This window comes from Vulpes lagopus, chromosome 17 (assembly GCF_018345385.1).
Source record: "Vulpes lagopus strain Blue_001 chromosome 17, ASM1834538v1, whole genome shotgun sequence".
NCBI classification, from domain to species: Eukaryota; Metazoa; Chordata; class Mammalia; order Carnivora; family Canidae; genus Vulpes; species Vulpes lagopus.
Genome location: NC_054840.1, coordinates 29,869,109 through 29,880,609, shown reverse-complemented (window position 1 = coordinate 29,880,609; position 11,501 = coordinate 29,869,109). Strand labels below are relative to the sequence as shown.

At 49.5% G+C, this 11,501-nt stretch overlaps 1 pseudogene; it reads right to left on the bottom strand.

Moving 5' to 3' along the window:
- Positions 1–270: 270 nt before the first annotated feature.
- The window catches only part of LOC121477397, a 115,530-nt pseudogene continuing 104,299 nt past the window's right edge, over positions 271–11,501 (bottom strand).

Genomic DNA, 11,501 nt, shown 5'->3' with positions numbered 1-11,501 from the left:
CCCCATCCCCCGCTCTATCTCTAAACGTATTCCTCCCCATACCTTACCCTTAAACCCTATAACCTATCAGTACATCACCTTATCCATTCCCTAACTCAGTTTCCTAATCCCATATCCGTTACCTTACTCCTAACTCTTGACCTTCCCCCATCTCTCACCCTATACAGGAACTCGAAAACATAAACCATGAATCACTAATCCATATAATTAATTTCACGCTAACACATATTGCTCCCCCTAAACCCTAACCCTATCTCAATTTTCCTCCATTCACTTACCTTTGTCGTCTGAGTTGCTGCTGACTGAGGTGAATGTGACTCCAGACAGCGGCCTCCAGGCGTCCTCCAGCAGGTCCTGAGGAAGCCGGACTCCTGTCATTGGCAGACGGGCCCCATTGTCTTCCTGAGTCATAGACAGCAGGTTCTGAGGACGAGGGGGGTCCTGTCCTGTGGACTATCCTCACACCTCCAGAAGCACCTCCCTGCGGGTAATGAGGAGGCCAGGTTCGTCACCGTGGACGCGGCCCCACAATGGGGACTGAAGCTACGCCGGTCTGGAAGGCCCGGGCTCCTATCAGTGTTGACCGGCCCCAACGAACATCCTGATAAAAACTAACCGTGGGTCCCTGAGGAAGGCCGGGGGGGCTCCTGTCAGCATGGACGTGACCCTACATCTTCCCGAAAAATCACGCGGGTCCTGAGGAGGCTTGGGGCTCCTGTCAGCGAGGAAGGGCCCCACATCTTCCTGAAAGTCTCACCGTGGGTCCTGAGGAGACCAGGCTTCATGTCAGCGAGGACACGGCTCCACATGGTCCTGAAGCCTACCTGAGGGTCCGAGGGAGGCCGGGGGCTCCTAGTCTGCATGGTCGCGGCACCATCCTCTCAGGCAGCCAGAGCACACGACTGGGCTCCTGTTACTGCTGGCGGCGGAGGAGGCCTAAAGTGTTCACAGGCCCCTGACTTGGGCCTGGGCTCAGGCGCTGAAGGAGGCGGGGAGGGAGGCGGAGTCCCCATCGCCAGGGCAGGGACCTGCCTCCTTCCAGGGCTCCCGGCTGAGACCTATTGAAGAAACCCAACCCCACCCCCCAAACCCCCGGGGGATAAAATTTAGGACACGCCTCTAACCAGTAGGCAGCACATCCAGGCGCCTTCCCGGAATTTAAGCTCAACGAAAATACATTCTGTGGTTTTCCGAGATAAGAAAACCATCCCCCCCCACGCCCTGACGGAAAGTCCCTGAACATGTTTCATGTTGACCTTCAAAGAATTCAATCCTTGTTTACCCGAAATGCTATGCTATCCGCGTTTGCCTTTAAAGGATTGCCTGTAATGCCAATATGGGCTCTTCCTCTTTGAGGCCAACGGCCCCGTTTGCGCAAACGTTCAATAAAACCCTCTTGCTAGGGATCCCTGGGTGGCGCAGCGGTTTAAGTGCCTGCCTTTAGCCAGGCATGATCTTGGAGACCCAGGATCGAGTCTCACATCGCGGGCTCCAGTGCATGGAGCCTGCTTCTCCCTCTGCTATGTCTTTGCTCTCTCTCTCTCTCTCTCTCTTTCTGTGACAGTATAAAAAAATAACCCTCTTGCTAGTTGCATCTGCCTGTTTTTTTTCTGGGGTTACTGAGGTCTCTGGGGCCTCTACCGGACACTTTGGCCCCCGTGAGACTAGGGTTCCATTACTATGAAGCCTTCCCCCCCCTCGGAAAACGGTCCGTGCTGAAATGGAGCACAACACAGGCTTCCCAGAAAATACTTAGGACAAGGAATGGAGCCACAGGATTGCGAACTGAAATGTGGACAGTCTTGTATCGTGTCGCCAAGATCACTCAACCCTTTCCACTGTGGGCGGCGGACTGCGGGCTGGTGCAGCTGCCCTGGAAACAGTGCCAAGGCTCCTGAGGAACTTACCGATAGAGCTGCCCTTGCGACCGGCAGGTGCATGGCCTGGAGCTCCTCTGAAGTTACAGATGCAATTGAAAGGCCAGCGGGACACCTGCGCCCCGATGTCCACAGCAGCCGGGTCCACAGTAGCCACACTGTGGAGGAGCCCTCGGTGGCTTTCAGACAGATGATGGATAGAGTGGGAGATAGGTGATGGTTCTAGAGAGAGGAATGGTACTGCTATCAAAGAGAAGGAATCTTGCCATTTGCAATGACGCGGATACAACGTAGAGGGATCCTGTCAGTGAAATAAGTCAGTCGGGAAAAGGACAATGACCCTATGGTGTCATTCATAGGTGGAATTAAAGAAGCAAGCGATGAAATCTGTGAAGGGAAGGAAAAACGGAATAAGATGAAAACAGATGCTAGGAAATACAGATCTGAATCATTGGAAACAATCTGAGGGTCGCTGGAGGGGAGCGGGGGAGGGTTATGGGGGGATGGGACGAAGGACGGTAGGTGATGTCACGGCATGTGTTCTCTCCAACTGGTGAAACCCTGAATTCTACATCTGAAAGAATAATAACCTATACATTATTTAATTGGGTTTAAATTAAATGTTAAACAAAATCAGTTGTATCAGAGCACATTTTTCTTTGGACTCCTGTTCTTGCTCCTCAGCTTATGCTGGAACCAACCCCCTTTTTGGTTTTTTTGGGGGGGGGTTTTTTCTTTTTAAAGTTGGCGCCACGCCTCGTGCCTGGCCAGCCAGGGCTAGAACTCACGACCCCGAGATCTGACCTGAGGTGAGGTTCAGGAGTCGGATGCTTAACTGACAGAGCCAGCAGGGAGCCGAGATAATCCACACTGCTTATCTGTGTCTCCCCTGTGGACTCTTCGAAATAGAAAAGTGCTGCGCCCCACTCTGTCCTGCTTTTCCAATACATGATTTGCTGTCCGGGGGTCATTTGTGGGGCTGTAAGGATGTTAGGGGTTTATTTTTTTTTTCCTACTTCTAGGATTCTACCACCTTGTTATTGATAGGAATGACATGAAACGAGGGTGGCATCAGGAACTTGTGGACATTTTTCACAAGAGGGGCTTTCCACCACACGAACCAGGACGCCCCTCCCAGAGCCTGGTATGGCCTCAGTGCACAAGTATTGTGCTCTTCGTTAAGTATCATTATTTAGTCTCTGTGATGTCCTGAGAAGGAGGGTCACGTCCTTCCATTTCGTTCCTGAGTGCTCATTGTCAGGACGAAGCAAGGCTACTGAGCTCTCGTATGGTTCAGGTGGTGTCCCATGAATTTACTGAATTCAATCATTAGGTTCTAACAGGTTTTGGTGGGGGCTCTCGGGTTTACCTGTTTCTAGACGCGTCTTCAACAAATAGGGACAGTGTGACGTCACCCTTTCCAGGAGTGGAACCTTTGCTGGTTCCTGTCTGTTGACTACATTAGGGACTTCTGCACAGTCGAGGGGGACCTCCTTGGCTTCTTCCTGCTCGGAGGGGAGGTCGATTTAGGTTTTACACTGAAGAGGATGTCAGCTGCGGGCATTCTAGTGGAACTTTATTCTGTTGATAGACATTTCCTCAAAAAACCCACTAGGCCTTTTGAAGTTGTACTTTGTCAAATGCTTTTTCTGCAACTTTTGAGAGGATCGTATGCTTTTTGTCTTTCTTCATTTTTCTTTTTTTAAAGTTTTTATTTTATATAATCCTTGAGAGACTACAGAAGAGAGCGGCAGAGAGAGAAAGGCAGAGGAAATGGCGAGGGAGAAGGCGGCTCGTTGTAGGAGAAACTCGCACGTGGGACTCGATCCCGGGACTCCAGGATCACGCCCTGGGCTGAAGGCAGGCCTTAAACCGCTGAACCCCGGGGTGCCCCCCCCCATGTCTTTCTTGGTTAATGTGATGGATCCTGCTGACTGATGGGACAGAGGGGCGGTGGGTAGGACATGGGCAATGTAGATGAACGATAGGAACAGCTTTTAAGCGTTCTGGATCATAAATAAAATAATGTCACAGAAAATTTAGGAAGTACAGCCTAGGAATGGAGTAGTACTGTTGTGACAACTTTGTACGGGGACAGAACGGTGTCGCCGCTTCTCGTGGGGGGAGCTGAATAAGGCAAGAATTGTCAAGTGACTAGATTGTAGCCCTGATAACTACTGGTCACGTTGTGTGTTGACTGTACTTCAATATAATATCAAGGAAAAGGGGTTCTGGTAGGACTCCCGGTGGGGCCGGTTTGAAGGCATTTACATGTCGTTACACACACGAAGGCACCTCTGCAGAGGGGATAAAATGCTCACGTGTGCTTCATGTAATTTTTAGAGATTTACTGAGAAAGGGTTGCAGTAGGAGGGGACATGAGGGAGTGGGGGAACCGGAGCGGATCCTACCCAAACTGAGCCTGTAGCCCACGCAAGGCTCCACGCCACAACCTCAGATCCTGACCTGAGCAAACTAAGAGTCGACGTGGAACGACTGAAACCACGACAAGTGCCCTCGAATTGTTAAGTGCAAACCCCATGCTGTGAACTCTGGGGGTCGGAGGACATCGTGACCCCCAGTTACCTAGATGGTGGGAGGACTACAGGGCATGGATGGAGGAACTGAGGATGAGGGAGGGTGCCTGCATCCCCTCCCCAGCCTGGCGTGCGGGGGACAGACCCTCCCCCGGGACCCTCCGCCTTCGGGTGAAGGGCTAAGTGATCGATTGTACCCCCGCTCTGCCCACAGTCATGATGCGGGACCCCCACTGTGGGCGGTACTGTGACCCCTGGTTCCACTGCTGCTTGGCGCTCACTGTGCGTCTGCAGAGCTCGGAAGCACTCGTGCTCTGGATCTGGCGCACAGTCGACCTGACTCTCCTGCTCTTCCCCAAGTTAGATCAGTACTCCCACTCTCCTCTGTACCCCCACTCGCCCACAGTTACCCAACTCTCCCCAGTCCCAACTCTCCCACTCTCCCAGTAACCCGGTGCATAAAGAGGTGGCGCGCACACAGCGGCAGGTCACAGGTGAGTGGCCGGCTGATGCTGCTCCCTGGGGGCCACTCTGGGGCCTGTGGGTCTGGGTGGGGGCACTGGCTCTCCGGGCTGGGGTCCAAAAACACCTGACCCAATGAGATGACCGTGAGCAGCTTCCGGCAGCCCTTCACAGCCCCTTGGGGTGAGGGCGGCACCCCTAAGGCCCTGTCCAGGAAGGAGGTGCAGTCGAGAACGGCAGCATCCCCGGAACCCCCGCTCCCATGTAAGCCTGTGCTTATGCAGGGTGACCCAATCCATGAACCTCTCAGCTCGTCCTAGATGCATTGGACCCACGACAGGGGATGGACACCCCCCCCCGCCACACCAATTGTGGTGCTGGGGAGGACAGTCAGGGCCTGCTGGGTCCCCATTGCCAGTGAGCAGGTTTTGCTCTTCAGGCACTGGAATGCGGGAGGAGTCCTGGTGCTTCCACCAGAGCCCCCCTCAGGATATTCACGCATCCTTGCCCTCAGGGTGGGGAGTGTGGTCGCACTCTCTTGCTTCTTCCTGGCATCAGGTTTTTAATTTGATGAAGTCACTCATTGCTTTCTCCCTCGGTCGTTGTGTTTGTGGGAATATTCAGAGAAACCTTCTATCTCTCCTGGGGCTGGGTGACATCACCCCGAGCATCAGAGCATCAATCTGCATCGCCAGAGCCTCCTGGGTCCTCCGCCGTGTGTCCTGTACCGGGGTGGGAGCGCTCTGTGATCCCAGCGGTGATGGCGTGTCTTGGATCAGTGGCTGGGGAAGGTTGGACTGCAGGTAGGCGAGCAAAAGAACAGGCAGTGAGGGGCCCATGTGTGATGTTTCAGGCCCTGCCTGTGCCCCTCAGGGCTATGGGGTTGTCTCTGACCCGGTCAGCGGATGGGGACTGCCACGGGGAGCACCCGGATGCTATGTATGACACGGAAGGTATTCATGCGCCGTCATTTTGGATGTGTTTGGATGCAGCACCGTTGCAGGAGGACTCAGAGAACCTACTGGCTTAAAGGGGCTCTATATCGTGCCCCCAGTACCATCAGGTGAGGCCCAGAAGGGACCTTAGACAATCACACTCACGATAGGGGAGACCATTACCGATCAGAGCCAAGGATGAGTCAGGGTCAGCCAGACATGGGACCCATAGTCACCAGGAACAAGTGAGACCCTGGGGATGTCTGGTGTCAGTAGCAAATAAGGGTCCATTCTGGATCCTAGTCATTGGTAGCTGAGGAGCCAGTCAACAGGTTTAAACGGGGTGAGGCCCAGGTGGGGACCACAGTCACCAGGTCCAGGTGAAGCAAGGTGGGGGGACTACAGTCGCCCAGGTCCACATGAGGCGGGATGGGGACCAGAGTCACTAGGCCCGGTGAGGCCCAGGGTTGGAGACTAGAGTCACCAGGTCTGGCTGAGGCCCAGGTGGGAAAATACCACAGTCACCAGGTCCAAGTGAGGCCCAGTGGGAAAACCGCCATTGATAGAAATGCGAACTCTTCTCACTGTAGCCATTCCCAGCTGTTCTCTCTTTAAATCTCAGGCCGAATTCATAGGCTTTAGGATGATTTTGAAAAGTTAGCTAGGCGTCCATTTGGTGGGGACAGGTGACTTGGGGACCATACTCTTCGGCTGTTCTTGCCCTCTGACAGGGACATATTTTTAGCAGTGTACAGTTAAAGGCTGTTATTAAAGTTGGTATTAATTTGTGCAAACAAAATTTCTGCAGGCTTCAAAGCAACTGTGAATCACACATATCCACACTGCTAGTAAATATTTTGTTAACCTGAGTTTCTAGATGATTATCATTATCTAACATGTGAAGCGGTTTCTTTCTCATAAAACTAATTACCAAAAGGAAGTAGGGCAATGAGGACAAGAGAAATAGCCAAACACATGAGAAAAAAGAACTGACAAAAAAACGCTAGCATTTTTCTCGGGATGAGTGAAACTCCTGATAGTGTAAGCTTTTTTCACCCTGCCTGAGATAAACCAATTCCCTGACTCAGTATGTTCAGGAGAGGAACTGGGTTTCTGATCTGTAAATCGTGACTGCCTCTGGCACTTGGTTCCCATAGCTGTGGATGTGGCCTCAGACAAGCTCGGTGGTTTCCAGGCTTGCACCTGGATGGCTATGACATGCACCTTAGGGCAGTTGGGATCAATACCCTACGCTTTAATTGATAAGTCCACCAACTCGCATAAAACTTTGCTAGAAAGAAGTCTATTGTGTGTTTAAGATGAATTGAAAATGGGCAGCTGGGTGCGCTCAGCCGTTTAGCACTGCCTTCTTACCAGGGCGTGATCCAGGAGAACCAGGGGATGGAGTTCCACTTATTCGGGCTCCCTGCATGGAGCCTGCCTCTCCCTCTGCCTGTGTCTCTGTCTCTCTGCCTCTCTCTCTATCGCTCTCTCTCTCTCTCCCTCTCATGAATAATATATAAAAATTGATTTTTAACAAGTATATTGCAGGGCAGCGCGGTGGCCCAGCGATTTAACGCTGCCTTAAGCCAGTTGTGGGATGCTGGAGATGCAGGAGGGTGTCCCACATAGGCTCCCTGGCATGGAGCCTGCTTCACCCTCTGTCTCTGTCTATGCCTCTCTCTCCCTCTGTTCTCGCTCTCTCAAATAAATAAATAAATTAATATATATAAATAAACAAATAAATAATAATGTATGTTGCATCTATATTGTATTTGCTTTATTAATAAGTGTGTTGTTTTTACATTTTATTGGTGACTGGACCTAGCAAGTCTTAATCAACAGCCATACTTCTAGTCCTGGCGACAGTGTTGTGGGACAGGCGGTATTATTTCCTGTTTATAGATGAAATTGATGCCTCGAGCACATGCGTTCCTTCCCTTTCTGTTTTATGTTTAGAATATGCAAGCTATAAGTGAGGTAGTGTTAAATTGCAAGAAACCCACTTCCGGGATCATCACCTCTACTGTCCTCACATGATTTAATTATTTTCTCAATTCTGAACTCATGATCTATCTTACTACTCCTTTTCAAATAACTAGGATACGTTTTCAGATGTTCAGAGAACCAGTTCCCTAAGTTGAATCAGTGACCTGAAAACAGACCCAGCATACAGAGATTGCTCCTCTTTATTCCAACACCATCCGCTTGCCAAAAGAAGTCATTGGCCTTATATATGGCAGGTACAGAGGACAGGCTCCGTCCCCAGGGTTTCGATCTATGTCCCAGAGGACTACCTGTAGTCCTTAATGCTGATTCTGAGGGCAAACAAGAAAGTCCACAGTTCTCTTCATACTTCCAGCGGACCCTTGGGTTCTCTCCACAGAGTTGAACTGTTACGAGTCATTGATCGTGTAGGTCAGTCACAGAGCTTGCATTTGCCATCCAAAACAAAAGGAGGGAAAAAAAGGAGTTCTCGAAGAAATGGGGTCTCACAAATCGTGCGGAGGGTTAATTGAAACAAATGTGACAATTGGTTCTTAGTGCACCTTTTGTCAGAGCCACATCTCTCCGTTCTTGTACTGAGGGACAGGAGGAGTCTAGGGTAGGAGAAATAGGTAGGGGGCTACAGATTCCAGGCTCACAAGATCCTAAGGATGCTGAGAATCTGAAACCAGTAATAAGAACAAACGAGACCACCCCTGTCCCAGGTAGGGTAGAGAGGGCTTTTTTAGGACAGTTTTCTCTGTTGCCCAACAAAGAATAACCAGACTCTTAAAAAGAAGTAAACGTTAAGAAGATGTTATCACTAGTCCTTATCCAAACCAGACATCCCAGAATGAGAAGGCCACAAGCTCCCTGGTCAGTTCTAAATGATAAATGGTTGTGGAGGCCCATGTGGGCCAATCCAGCCTGGGCCCCTCCCACTCTGAGAGCTTTCTCGGTATCTTGCTTACATAAACCCCTGTCGCTTTACTTACTCTTCTTTGATCCACCAGATTCATTCTTCGACTCTGTGAGACAAGAACCTGACTTTCTCACTTTCATTCGCTGCTTGCACTTCTCTTACCCAAGCTCCCTGGGAAATTACTTCATTGCTAATCCCATCTCACTCTCCTCCTGCCGCATATCCTTTGGATTCTTCACCACCCAAGGCCAATGAACCAAGAGATGCATTGGGGTAGGGGAGGGGAAAGGGGGAGGGGGGGGGGGGGGGGGGGAAAGGGGGGAGGGGAAGGGAGAGAAGACCACGTGATATGGGGAACTAAGGCAAAGACAAATAGCTTAAAATTACATCTGCTTTTTTTAAAAAAAAAAGATTTTGTTTATTACTCATGAGAGCCACACACAACAGAGAGGGAGAGAGAGAAGAGAGGAGAAAGAAAGAAAGAAAGAAACAGGGCAAGAGACAGAGACAAAGGGAGAAGCAGGCTCCCTCGGGGTAGCCCAATTGGGGACCCCATCCTAAGAACCCCGATCATGCCCTAGCCAAAGGCAGATGCTCAACCACTGAGCCACGCAGGTATCCTACCATTACATTTCCTAACAAACTTGCAGTCCATGAACAAATACTTTGAAACCCACAGAGTGGGACATTCCTTCAAAGAATTCACAGCTGCCTGAATGTTTAATGCTTAGCTAGAGGCCAAAAGCAACATTTGTTGCTGAGAGCCAGACCCCCAGGATCCTGTAAAACTTCACCTGTAAAATCCTTTTGGAAATTCTATTATCTCGAGATCCCCCCACCCCACCGGCAACTTAAGTTTATAACCAAACTTCCTCATGATCCTGATGAAGCTCTTCAGGCCCCGGGGTCCTGTCCCATACTTTTTAATAAAAAACACCTTTTTGCATGGAAAATGTCTCAATATTCTCTCTTGACCACTGGCGCCTGGCCCACAGTACATCACAGGTAACATCTCTGAGTTAATTGCATCGGCACATCAGGAAATGACAGAAGATTTTTGCCTATCTTCTTGCATGACAATTCCGCAGGGGGACATTCCTGTCTGTTCGATCTGGTTTCTCTCTTCCTGGGATATGCTAGCTAGCTAGCTAGGTAGATATATAGTGAATAGATCTACTGATAGATGATCCCAGGAAACATGAAGAGATGTTTAATAAAACAAACAATATAAACATAACACTATGTTTCCACTTAATATATTATTATCAATGTATACTGATAATATAATAATTATCTATAAACAGAACTATAGATTTATATTAAATATGCAAAATAAATATTTCTATATCTAAATCTCTATACGTCCATATATAGATCTCCCTATAGAGATAGAGACAATGTTAGAAATATGATTTGTGCAGAAAGAGAGAGAACTAGATATAGACCTATAAAGATGCAAGGATCTGCTTCAAATTCTATCCAACGGCCTCTCCTCCAACAGCACAGGCAAACGCACACACACACATACTCAAGAGCCTTCTGGTATGTGGCCATGACAGAAATCACACGCCCTTGAGATGCCATTCTACTTCCAACTTAAAGGTGCCAGCCTGTTTCTCCCAAAGAAGACCTACACAGAGGCAGCAAGCAAGCACATGACAACTGCTCCCAGTACGTCACTATTCATCAGGGAGATATAAATCAAACCCACAATGCGATACCACCTCACACCATTGGAGAATGGGGGAAATTAAACAAGACGGGAAAGACCAATGTGGAGAGGGATGTGTAGAAAGGAACAACTCTTGCATTGTTGGAGGGAATGTGAACTGGAGCAGCACTCTTGGAAAAATACAGGGGTGGGGAGGGGCCTCAAAAAGCTGGAATGGTGAGCTATACTAACAACCCACCAATTGTCACTGCTGTTATTTACGCCCAAAGACACAGATGTAAGTGGCAATGACCGACACTTGCACCCCAAATGTTCTCTAACGGCTATGTTATTAGCCAAACTGTGGGAAGAGCCTTGATTGTCCTGCAACAGATGAATGGATAAAGAAGATGTGATCCTGGGATCCCTGGGTTGCGCAGCGGTTTGGCGCCTGCCTTTGGCCCAGGGCGCGATCCTGGAGCCCGGGAGCGAATCCCACATCGGCTCCCGGTGCATGAGCCTGCCTCTCCCTCTGCCTATATCTCTGCCTCTCTCTCTGTGTGTGTGTGTGACAATCAAAATAAAATTATTTTAAAATTATAAAAAAATTTAAAAAAAGAAGATGTGGTCTATATATATAAAGTATTATTATTTAGCCATCTGCAAGGATGAATACCTACCATTTCATGGACATGGAACTGAGGGTATTATACCTGAATAAATAATCCACTGGAGAAAGAATTATACATACGGTTTCACTCTTATTCGAATTAAGAAACAGTGAAAGATCATAAGGGGGGAGGAACTGAGTGGAGAAAATTGAGAGAGCAGTGTTTCCCCAAAGATTGCAATCCGAAAAGCACCACTCCCCCACCCACCAACGGGGGGGGCCCTGTGGAATTTTGTCACCCCCGAGAGCTGACACCGATGCAAAACACACGGGTTTATTTACAAGCTTCGAGGCTTGGGTCCAAGTTGTACCCACACAGCGGAGCAGGGACTTGACCCCGAGACTAAGAGGCTAGCAGCTTTATAGGGCCAGTGTCCCATGGATACGCAGAAAGTTGCACAGTCATGTCGTCCACACACAATGGCCGATTGAATTCATCTTACCCTATATATCCATTTGAG